The sequence below is a fragment of the Pinus tabuliformis genome, chromosome 5_1 (genome assembly GCF_031772625.1).
Source record: "Pinus tabuliformis cultivar Carrire ecotype Pingquan chromosome 5_1, CPIR1, whole genome shotgun sequence".
NCBI classification, from domain to species: domain Eukaryota; kingdom Viridiplantae; phylum Streptophyta; class Pinopsida; order Pinales; family Pinaceae; genus Pinus; species Pinus tabuliformis.
The window spans coordinates 119,897,419-119,910,020 of NC_142305.1; the positions used below are offsets into that span (position 1 = coordinate 119,897,419).

Genomic DNA, 12,602 nt, shown 5'->3' on the forward strand with positions numbered 1-12,602 from the left:
CTAATGTTGAAGGGGGAGGCTGGGGAGCCTTAATTATACCGGCCCTACACCTAGCTGTCCTCCCACCTTTTCAAATACATAGGGGGAATTTCTATGTTCCACTAATGTGAGAGAACCCAATTCACATGTCCCTCTTTACTAAATTTGAAATAAAACCATCCTTTGGGCATGGTGCATACAGATGGAAGCGCATCTAGAATGTGTTCCCAATTCTCCTGCACCCACCTCCTTAGATGCGTTGCAGAGTAGTGCCTGCCTCTAATTCTTCTAACCAAAACCCTTTCAACTATAGACATAACTTCATCTAATCTGATAGCCTCCCCTAGTACTAATGCTCAGTTCCTATCTTTTACCTTGGGGCATTTTATCTTCCTTGCCTTCTTCTTTTAGCCTACCACTGAAGCATCTTCAAAGGGCGTGGTTGTGTCTTGAGGGTGTACCCTCGGCAGATCCTCAGTGCAAGGAAGACTCAGGTTTGGTGATCTGCCTTCATGCCCTATGCCATGACCGAAACAAGAGGGAAAACCTAATGAGCCAACAATGGAATTGGGAGAGATTTGAGCCTTCCCTTGTTGAACTATCGACAGGTCTTCTGCATGACCATCCACGTTCCCCACGAGAGCCCCTGAAATCTACAGTTCTTGGTAGAAGATGACTATGTTTTCCTGAAGGCTCTGAACATTAGAGGTGATACTGACATGTTCGAAAGTTTGTAATGGGTTGCTAGGGTTTAAGCAGGCCTCAACGAAATTTAGGGCATCAATCGAGAAACCTGGTGAAAGAGATAGTTGTTCAGTCAAATCCATTGATATTGTTATCTATATCTCAGATGGCGCCTCCTACCTAACCTAGTCACAGTAAAACAAATTAAACTTTGAAGTTCCGCTTTAATTCTTCTTGCTAAGTTTTTACCACAATCTTAAGGGACCTTGGTAAAATAAGTTCGCTGGTGATTAGTCGTGACATTCTGGTGTAATAATAATTGTACATACCATAGAGTACATCACTCCATGAGTTTGGTTTTTGTATTAGTCGGTGTCAAATATTATTAATATTTCTTTAATATTTAGATTGTGATTGTTCATATGTGGCAACTGGATTGTTACAGGTTTATTTTGGCATGTCACTCCCAACGATCAGATCAATGTAAACATGGTCTATCAAACCTTAATTCAATTGCTACATGCCCTAGACATGCCACTTCATTGAGGGCTTTCATCCATAAAATTTTCCTAGTTTGAAACCCTGATGAAATGCCTCCTTGGGACACCAACGCAGCCTTGGTGAGGGTCAACTGCTCTGCACAGTAGGTAGGACCATTCAAACCTGTGTTGCATAGCACTTAGGCTCACTTAAGCCTACTCTGGGCAAGGATGAGTGAAATTGACATAGGATTTTGGGAATATTCCTTGATTCTAAAACATTCTAGAGGATGCCCAACTCTTATCTCATCCTATGAGCTCGACTTTGGATAGGCTATAGATCATCTAATCCTTTATAATCTCATCCCTTTCTCCATGGAAATTAACTATCCAATTATGAAAAACCATTCAATAGCCTATTTATGACAAAACCACTTACATTTCCCTATAAATTGACCACTCGTCATAGTGATTAGGTGGTTGGAGCTTGGATATTATAGAGAAATATTGTTGGTTTAGAGAATGGAAATCATTGTCAAGTAATTTTATGCTACTGGATTGATGTTTCTATTGGTGCCATGAGGGTTTGGACTAAGCTGGATGAGTGACATGAGATCAAACACATTGGGTGTAACTTCTCCTTCTGTCAATCAATAAATTTGTTTGTTCCTTTTCCAATACTTTTGTCTATATCTATGATGAATGTATATTCGAATGTTGTCGATTCCATTTGTTTACAATAAATATATCATATGCTTTGATTGTTGTTGTATTTTGTTTATGTTGGCAGGTAGCAAATGAGAAAATTCAGTTTGAGCGGGAGCGACGGGAGCAACTCAAAGGAGATTAAAGGAAGCGAAGGATCACAAGTAGGTTCTTTTATCTTATTTATTTATTATAGGAAAAGGTTAAACATCTTTACTTCAGTTTTTCTAAGTGTAACTACCCACTTAGGGAAGATATACTTATCTATAGGTATAAATTTCGTATAACATGGATATATATAATTAAATATGTTACTCAATATCAGTTCTTTGTTTCTTGAAACCCTTTGCTTCCCAGCCATGGTCATCTCTTCTCCTACTGCTGCAACAATATCTTCCTTTAAACATTAGAGCCGATGCTGACAGGTCCGAAAGTTTGTAATGGGTTGCTAGGGTTTAAGCAGGCCTTGACGAAATTTAAGGCCTCAATCGAGAAACCTGGTGAAAGAGATAGTTGTATGGTCAAATTTGTTGATATTGTTATCAAGATCTCAGATGGCGCCTCCTACCTAACCTAGTCACAATAAAACAAAATAAAATTTGAAGTTCCACTTTAATTCTTCCCACTAAGTTCTTACCACAATCTTAAGGGACCTTGGTAAAATAAGTCTGTTGGTGACTAGTCATGACATTCTGGTGTAATAGTACTTGTACATACCATAGAGTACATAACTCCATGAGTTTGGTTTTTGTATTAGTCGGTATTGAATATTATTAATATTTCTTTAATCTTTACTGAAACTATACTAAAACAACAAAATAACCATACTCATATAATGCCCAAGCTAATCATCAAAAGATTTAACTAGTGTTAGGTCTTTGGCGTTGGAGCCCGACAACTTAGTTTGAGGCAAGCAGGGGATATGTTTCTCTATGCATGCAAGGCAAGCATTTTGTTGTTGGATTTGGTGTTGAATTAATTGAAATTCCTTATGAATTTCTTGAATTTCATCTGTAGGACTTGAAATGCTTGTAATACTCATTATCAAAGCCTTCACTAGAAGGGTCTTCACCAACCAAAATATAAATAAAGATTGTTGGTACTAAGAGAAGCGACCATGGGTATGGCCCAGGTCTAGAATCATGTCCCCCAACTCCTCTAAGACTGGTCATTGATGTTGACCTAGTTAAAAATCTTTGCTTCCCATTCATCAATCGTTTAGTGGGCCCGCAGGTGGGTATTAGTTTTGTATGCACTAGAAGTTGGTAAGATGAATCGAGTTCTGGTCCCATGTCCTTAACCTCTGTTAGCACAAGATTTCCCAGTCCCATGGCCTCAGCCTTGACCTCGACCCCGACTTGCAATATGAGTGCGACCTCGGTGTGTGGTTGGATGAGCCATGAACTTCAATTGATTATTGTTGTATGGAGAATTAAAATGTACAAATAAGGTGGGACTCCGACTTACAAGTCTTGTAATGTGAACAATAAAAATTGATCGGGAGGACGCCCAAGATGGATGAACCCACAAGTCAATCTAGTTAAGGAGCCTGCAAGGTCTACAGGAACATAAACACGACAAAGAAAACCATTAAACTTCACTCTAAGGAACATATCCTCATTATCTTCATGGATTTGAATTATGAACCCATCCCAATTCTCTTGAAGGTTCTTTTATGTCTGGTGCATGAATTCCTCATGAGAATAAGAAATATCACCCATAAACCAGTCACAAATTTCCTTTCTCATAAATTGCATGGAAATAGAGTTAGAAACGTAAGGCTCTATCTTGTCGTCTATAAAAAACTGGGAAGTATCCATATCCCAAGGTTTCCAAGCTCCTAGGTAGTCGGGATTACTAAAATCAGTCAGGGGCTTCTCGTCAAGAGGCCTCCCGACCCCCAATATGTAGGAAAGAGGGTGAACCCCATCCCATCCAGTCATATGAGGGATAAACTCTGCATTAGTCCATAATGTCGTGTCTAGACCGACCATCCCCAACCATATACAAAACATATATATCACAGAAAGCATTGAATTCATAGGGAAGCCAATCTGAACATACTAGGAAGGACTGAGAAGGAGAGGAGGCGTCACACCTTCAACTTCTTGAGCCTGGGTGCAACTTCCATTTCTGAGAACTTCCCTAGAGAGATGCCTATGCCACCAAAATCCTGCGGAGGAAACAAGTTTTCCAGTTGCTACAAGTCTGAACATATTCAAATCCAAATACATAGAATACCCTCTCCCTCTGTGACTTAATTTCCTTGACATCTTATGCATGCTAAGGTTTGTGTGGGGGTGGCCATGCCACCACCCTCACTGTACCTTCAATAATTGCGTGGCGGCAGTGTGAATCCCACCATGCTCCTCCTCTCAACTCTCACCTCGATCAAGGGTAATTCATAATGATGATGCTTGTTTTTTTTACTTTTTTTTACCATGGTGGATCGGTAACTCATTGGTGTGATCTAGGCTAGCCCTAGGATTAAACCTTCCAACTGCCACTATACCACTAAGAGTATATCCGATCTGCCTATAAGACGAATATACCAGGAATATATGACTTAGCAAGAGCTGAGATGTCTCGTATTGACCACAAACAGAGTAACTCCCTGGGGTTGCCTATTCCTCTAACCTCATCACAACATGCTTAACATGTCATTTCAAGGAATTGAACATAGGTGGAGAGGGAGTTAATGTCCCATCTTAACCACTCAGTTAAACTCAATTGATCGATTCCTTATTCTATTGTCTTACAATTGGCACTAGCTCACTTAGTTAAACATTACTTTATTTAGGAAGGGGTCTTGATTTCAAATCTCTTTGTCTCCTAGTAGAACGACCTAGTAATTGGCACATTGGGATGTTATCTTCTCCACCCATTTTGCTAATGAATTTATAATGACATTTTATATGCCATTCTAATGTGTTGGTTAGGGTTGTGACTTAAAAATAAAGAACTATTATAATTGTTTTAATAATGGAGTTTTATAAAAAAATTATATTAATTAAGATTTTTGATATAAATTTACAAAGATGTTTTATATTCAATGCCAATGTGTTGGCTAGGGTTGTAACCTAAAACGAGATTATGATAAGTGTTTTTAGCATGGGTTTTTGACTTATTAATAGGGTTTTATGTAAATTTGACATATTAATGATCATTATGGTCTAAAATGAAGAAGATAATGTGTATATCCTTAAAATGTTTAATACACAAGTAGAGTGTGCTAACTAAAATTACAACCTAAAATTAATGGGATAAGGTGTTCACAACTTTACGAGAAGGTTGTACATGCAAATATAAAACACTAGTTAGGGCTATGAGCTAAACTCAAAAATGTATTTGCCGATAATTCTCAAATACAAATATGAGATGTTTGGTAAAAACATAATTGAAAATATGAAAGGTTTGGTAAAAACATGATTTAAAATAAAAATTAAAGTATGGTTTATTTTTAAAAAAGATTAAATGTATAATTATCACTTACAAATCAAAATTCAATTACAAATATGACATGTTTGGTAAAAACATGATTGAAAATATGACATATTTGGTAAAAGCATGATTGAAAAAAAGAAGCATGACTTATTTTTGAAAAAGATTTTATGTATAATTATCCCATATTAATCAAAATTATGATTTAATTCATAAAATTCAAATGAGTTAACTTTTCATATATTAACTATAATCATAACTTAGAATAAAAAATAAAACATATATTTTTATATTTTTAATTTTTTTAATATGCTAATTTAACAAATTTATTAATCTATATTTTTTCTTAAAACACATAAATTAAAGTTATAATTAATCTCAATAATCATATATAAAATCATTAATGAGCTGGATTTGCGGACCCGCGAGCGAAGAGCCTAAATTTTATGGGTTTTTTAATTGTTTTTCTAATTCACGAGAAGCGTTGGACATATTTTTGGTTCATTTTATGAAGTGGTATTGGGAATAGAAGGGGTCTCATAGTTATGCACAGTTTGGTGTAGAGTGGGGGTGTTGAGCGCAATGTGGATATGGGTCTTGCCCACCATTGCAAATGTTTTTGAAACATTGCCTGAGATTGCATAAAGCAAAGGCCTTCAAATTAGGATATTAACCCAAGAGTCACACAATGGAGGCTAGTGCTGGTATGATTACAGGTTCTCATAAGAGGAATGAGATGGTTTTGATTCACCACGATGCAGAGATTGGTGTAACTTTATTCGGTTGCAGTTTGCTTAATTTGCTAGAATTTATCTTTTTACTCTTTTGGATCCGACATTTGGGCTTGTACCCTTTTGGATTTTCATAAGGAATTAAGCTTAGATTGTTAATAGATGTGAGATTCTTATGATTTATTTTAATTGTAAGGATCTGAGAAATGGGAAGCTTAGAAGAAAAACATTAAGCCCTCAATTGCTTCTGTAGAGTTTGAGGTTGTTCTTCCACTGCTTTGGAACATATCTGGCCCCGGTTTTTAGGTTGGGTATTAACCAGAGGTAATGTTGGATGGCAAATTTTAGACCTAGATCTGAAAATATATTAACTTGGGACATTTCATTTTAGTTTTATTAGAGTACCCACTTCATATTTTCGGTTGAAAATAGTCCTACATTATAACTTGTTCTAGAGAACCCCTGATAGGGATTGGGCTTGGGAGTGCAATTGAGAAATGACATTGTGTTGATTTTTGTTCTGATAATACCTTAGCAAAATTATGGTGGTTGGGTTCCCAAAAGTCCAAGTTGAACTGAGTTGAGACTTAAAATAGAGTAAAAATAAACACAATAAGCTGATAGTGCAATTTAATCAGAATGGAACAATTATCATGAGAACACAAGACAGCTCAATTGTCTTTCTCTTTTGGTATTCAATAATAATGCTAATACGCTGCAAGATTACATGATTTACAGACTCAGATCCCATGACTTAAAGACTGATGAATGGTTGACTAGGTCAAAATCCTAACATGATCCTATATTAGGCTCTCAATGGTCTCTCTAATTTAGCAGAGCAATGCAGAGAAGAGTGCCCCAATTTGTAGATATGATTTTTCAACTTTTGTTTGTTTGGTTTGTGTAATTGAGACTAGGTGTTTATTGGTGTGTAGACGAAACCTCTGAATGCCTCGAGCAGCCAAGTATGCCAGATATTTGGAGATAATGTTAGTGTGACAACATATGGGGAGCTCTTTGTGGTGTGCAACGAGTGTGGATTCCCAGTTTGTAGGCCTTGCTATGAATATGAGCGTAAGGATGGAAACCAACCTTATCCTCAATGCAAGACTAGATACAAGAGACACAAAGGTCAGCATATATATTTTTGTTGTTTTGGTGTTTAGCAAGTCATGGAAGCCCCACATTTCACAAAGGATATACTGCACAAATTATGGTGGCATTTTTGCAAATCTGGATTATGGTCATTTTAGTCTAGTTGGTTGTCTAGTAGCAGCATCTGGGTAGTAGCTGATCATAGTTGTCTTTGATATTGGGTGTTTTTCCACAGGGAGTCCAAGAGTGGAAGGTGACGAGTAAGAAGACAATGTTGATGATTTGGAGAATGAGTTCAATTACACTCATGGTGCAAGAGATGATAGGCAACAAAGGGTAGAAGCGATGAAGCAGTGACAGATGCATGGGTGAGGGGAGGAGATCGATTCGGTTACCTCTTCGAGACAAGATCCTCAGAATCCAATTCCTCTTCTCACAAATGGTCAATCAGTATAGTGTCTAATAACTTCTGAGAAAACATCACTGTCATTCCCCTTTAGATGCATTTGTAGTTGGAATTGGGACCTGAAATGTGACTGTATGGGCTACTATTTACAATCAATTTAGCTTGTATGGATTTAATTGTAATTTCAATTATAATTCCTTTTGGCAGGTTTCTGGGGAGTTTCAAAATGTCTCCCCCAAGCATGTGTAGTTCACTGGTAGTGGATATGGAAAGCGTGTTCACTCGGCCCCCTATGATGATCCCAATCAACCAGCTATTTTAATTATTTATGTAATATCAATGAGCTTTATTAATTATAGGATTGAAGATTAAACCAAATAAATAACAACATAGTCTTGAACTGGTCTTGGGATTTCACTCGAAAACTATGTTCATTTAGGGTTTGAACTAATTATATATGGAAGCTTTCTGTGGATTTCATGATGCATTTTTATAGTGCAAGGGTTGTGGACCCTTCCAACGACTTGAATTCTTATGGAGTTGGAAATGTGGACTGGAAAAAGAAAGAGTTGAAAGCTAGAAGCTTAAACAAGAGAAAAATATGCTTCAAATGATCAGTGGAGGTAGATATTCGGATGGCAAAGGCGACATGGAGGGCACCAGATCCAATGGGGAAGACCTCCCAATGTATGCTACTTGTCACAATTAATGGAATGGAACAATCTCTCTTACCAATACTTGTTGTAAGATTCAATATAAAATATGATTCTTCCTTGTAATACTTTCTTTAAGATTCAATATAAGAATGTGATTCTTCCTTGTCGGGTTTTTTCTCGTAAATCTCGATTTTCTGGAGTGATGCTATGATACTATATTTATTTTGATAGTAGATTTTCTTTTATTGATTGGTGTCTGTATGTGTGTTTACCAAGGTTGATGGCACACGACAACCTCTGAATAAGGTTGTGCCTCTTACTTCCACCAAACTTACTCCTTACAGGATTTTGATTATTCTTCGGCTCATAATCGTGGGAGTTTTCTTTCAATACTGAGTATCGACGCCTGTTAATGATGCATACCCACTTTGGCTGGTCTCCGTGATATGTGAGGTCTGGTTTGCCGTGTCATGGACTCTTGACCAGTTTCCTAAATGGATGCCCATTAATCAAGAAACATATCTTGACAGGCTTTCTTTGAGGTTAGTTTACCATCTTGAGGACTATTAATAAATTAATAATCCTTGGAATTTAGCTTCAGATGTGGCCATATAACTTTTAGGATTATATTCAAGAAGCCACTCATTTAAGGCTGTTAAAGTAGCCAACATGTGTATTGTAGGACCTTGTGGGTGAGATTGAATTTCTTCTTTTGCAATTCCACAGGTTTGACAGAGAAGAAGAGCCATCTCAGTTGGTCGTGTTGATATTTTTGTCAGTATAATGGAGCCTCTAAAGTAGCCTCCTCTTGTCACAACAAATATTGTTCTGTCTATCCTTGCAGTGGATTATCCTGTCGATAAGGTTTCATGCTATGTTTCTGATGATGGAGTAGCAATGTTGAATTTTGAAACCCTTTCAGAAACTTCAGAATTCACAAGGAAGTGGGTGTTATTTTGCAAAAAACACAGTATTGAGCCCAGGGCCCCAAAATTCTACTTTTCTCAGAAGATTGATTATTTGAAGGATAAAGTACATCCTTCCTTTGTTAAAGGATGGAGAGAAATGAAGGCAAGTGAACATTAAAGTATCCAAACGTAAGAGCTACTTCTATTGGTTTATTGGTTTTTCTTGCACTTGACATCTTCCATCATTGTGCCAATATCAGAGGGAATATGAAGAGTACAAGATCCGGATTAATGCTCTTGAGGCCAAAGCACAAAAAGTGCCAGAAGAGGGATGGACCATGCAAGATGGAACTCCATGGCCAAGCAACAACACTCGAGACCATCCTGGGATGATCCAGGTATCAGATACTCATCTTTTACCCTAGAGTCTTATCTTTCCTTTGTAGTCTATATGCAGTATCATAATTTTCTCTCCGCTTTGTTAACATGCTTATAAATATGTTGCAAGCAATGGAAATTAGTACTACTGAATTTTTCACTTTCCGCTTCAGGTATTCTTAGGTTATAGTGGGGGATTTGACAATGATGGAAATGAATTGCCATGATTAGTTTATGTATCCCATGAAAAGAGGCTTGGTTTCTAGCACCACAAGAAAGTCAGTGCAATGAATGCATTGGTATATTCCTAGCTATGTACACATCTCTCTTTTTCTACTGATTTCCTCATATGAAATTCATTAATTATTATGCTGACGTTGATGATTGTTATCCATTGCTCCACTTAGGTTTGAGTGTCTTTTGTCCTCACAAATGACCTCTTTCAGTTGAACCTTGATTTTGATCATTATATAAACAACAACAAAGTTATTCATGAGGCAGTGTGTTTTCTAATGGATCTAGTTCTTGGGAAGAAAACTTGTTATGTACAGTTTCCTCAGAGATTTGATGGCATTGATCGACATGATCGATATGCTATTTGTAACACTGTGTTCTTTGATGTAAGCATTGATCAACACCCAAAATTTTTTCTTATATGCAATTTTCTTATAATTTCAGCTTGGCATATTAATTTTGAAATCTTTGCATATCACCTTGAGAGGTTTCGAGGGTATCCAAGGGCCTGATTATGTGGCTAGACAGTGTTGTTTTAATAGACAAGCACTCTATGGTTATGATCCTATTCTCACTAAGAAGGATCTTGAACCAACATGTTTTCTGAGATGTTGTTGGGGATCTAAAAAGAAGAGCAGGAAATAAAACAAAAGGTATGATGATGATAAGAAGAGAACCAAGCAAACTGAATCTACTATACCCATTTTTAGTTTGGAAGACATAGAAGAGGGTGTTGAAGGTGAGTCCAAGTCCAAACCAGTGATTTGTATTTTTTGACAACTCATTTACCCTTAAATATTGTTCACCCACACCCTTCTTTGAAATTGTGTATTGCAAGATTTGATGATGAGAAATCATTGCTCATGTCCCAAAGGAGATTAGAGAAAAGATTTGGTCAATCACCAGTGTTTATTCAATCTACCCTCATGGAAAATGGTGGTCTTCCACAATCTGTGAATCTTGCTTCTTTATTGAAAGAAGTCATTCATGTTATCAGTTGTGGATATGAAGACAAGTTAGAATGGGGAAAACAGGTATGAGTAGTGGTGGATCTGCATCTATTTGATGATGTTGTGGATTGTTTTAGTTCATTGAATTAGTTTTTTCTATAGTGAAGTTGTATAAACATTTTTCCTAAATGTGCATAAATTCTCTTCAGAATAAGGAAACATTTTGTTTAGGAAACCAAGCACCAGGAAAATGTTCTTGAAGCAAATATCTAATATGAATGGGTTCTCATATTTTGTGCAGATTGGGTGGATTTATGGTTCGATCACAGAATATATTTTGACTGGGTTTAAAATGCATGCTCGAGGTTGGACTTCAATATACTGCATGCATGTACATATTGTATTCAAGGGATCTAAACCAATCAATCTTTCAGATCGTTTGAATCAAGTGCTCCGATGGGCCCTTGGTTTTGTTGAAATTTTACTGAGCAGGGATTGTCCAATTTGGTATGGCTACACCAATTGCAGAGGCTAGAATACATCAATACCATAGTTTATCCTCTCACATCCCTCCCACTGGTTGCATATTGTACCCTACCAGTTGTTTGTCTTATTACAGGGAATTTTATCATTCCTGAGGTAAGATTGTCAACCCTTACTGACCTTAATCTTGTCATGTTTTACTCGCCTCTAATGCAACCTGTCTTTTATATTTTTTTTGGATATTTTTCTCATACAATGCTGCAAATTTTCCCCCTGATTTTTATATTTATTTTGATTTGCAGATTAGCAACTTTGCCAGTGTGTTCTTCATATTATATTTTATTTCCATTTTTACAACTGCTATTCCAGAGCTACACTGGATTACAGTTGGCTTCGATGAATGGTGGAGGAATGAGCAATTTTGGGTTATTGGAGGTGTATCAACACATATGTTTGCCATCTTTCAATGGTTACTGAACGTTCTAGCGGGGATTGACACAAACTTTATAGTCACATCAAAGTCTTCAGATGAAGATGGTTAATTTGTTGAGCTTTATGTTTTCAAGTGGACCAGTCTTCTCATCCCTCCAACTACTTTTCTTGTGGTAAATATTGTTGGTGTAGTAGCAAGTGTTTCCCAAGCTATTAATAGTGGTTATCAATCTTGGGGTCCATTATTTGGAAAACTATTTTTCTCTCTATGGGTGATTGGTGATTGTTCATCTTTATCCATTCCTCGAGGGGTTAATGGGTCGCCAAAACTGAAAACCAATAATAGTTATTGTTTGGTCAATTATTCTTGTGTTCATATTCTCCCTGCTTTGGGTGAGGATAGATCCTTTCACAACAAACATGGGATCATCATCAAACACCCAACAATGTGGTGTAAATTTCTAAAACCCCTGTTATTGTTCATTAGCAGCAAATAAGGAGGAACTAAAAAAACATATGAGGGCCAAGAATATATCAAATTCATTTGTACCATCTATAGATAATAATATTTGAGAGGGAGGGGCTTTAAGCATATTTCTTTCTAGCTAGTTCCAGCATAGGGACTAAACCTTGTGCTTTGTCTTTGATTGATAGTTAAGATTGTATGGTGTAGTTGGTTCTCTGTTTCAACCAAGACAATTAAGGTTTACTTGGAGTCATGCCTATTCCAGAACTGATCTAATGCCACATAATAGTGGGAAATGGATTATATGGTTTGATATTGAAGAACATATTTTTCAAAATATTTATTCATTTTTAAGTGACATTCCTGTCATGGACAAAATTATGGCACATCTTAATTTAATATCATCTTTTTTAAAATGTGAAGTGGTCAATATCAAATAATTGTGTCATGTAGGAGTAGTGGCAGTTATTAATATTTTAGGCACACAAGTGCCTATGAAAATGTTAAACATATGTTGTTTGTTCGTTTCATAAAATACAATTATAAGTGCCTAGGAAAATAGTAAATATACATTG

The 12,602-nt window shown here is 36.6% G+C and overlaps 1 pseudogene; it reads left to right on the forward strand.

Moving 5' to 3' along the window:
- The first annotated feature begins 5,976 nt into the window (after window positions 1-5,976).
- Window positions 5,977-12,026, forward strand: LOC149163705 (cellulose synthase A catalytic subunit 1 [UDP-forming]-like; annotated as a pseudogene).
- Window positions 12,027-12,602: the final 576 nt, after the last annotated feature.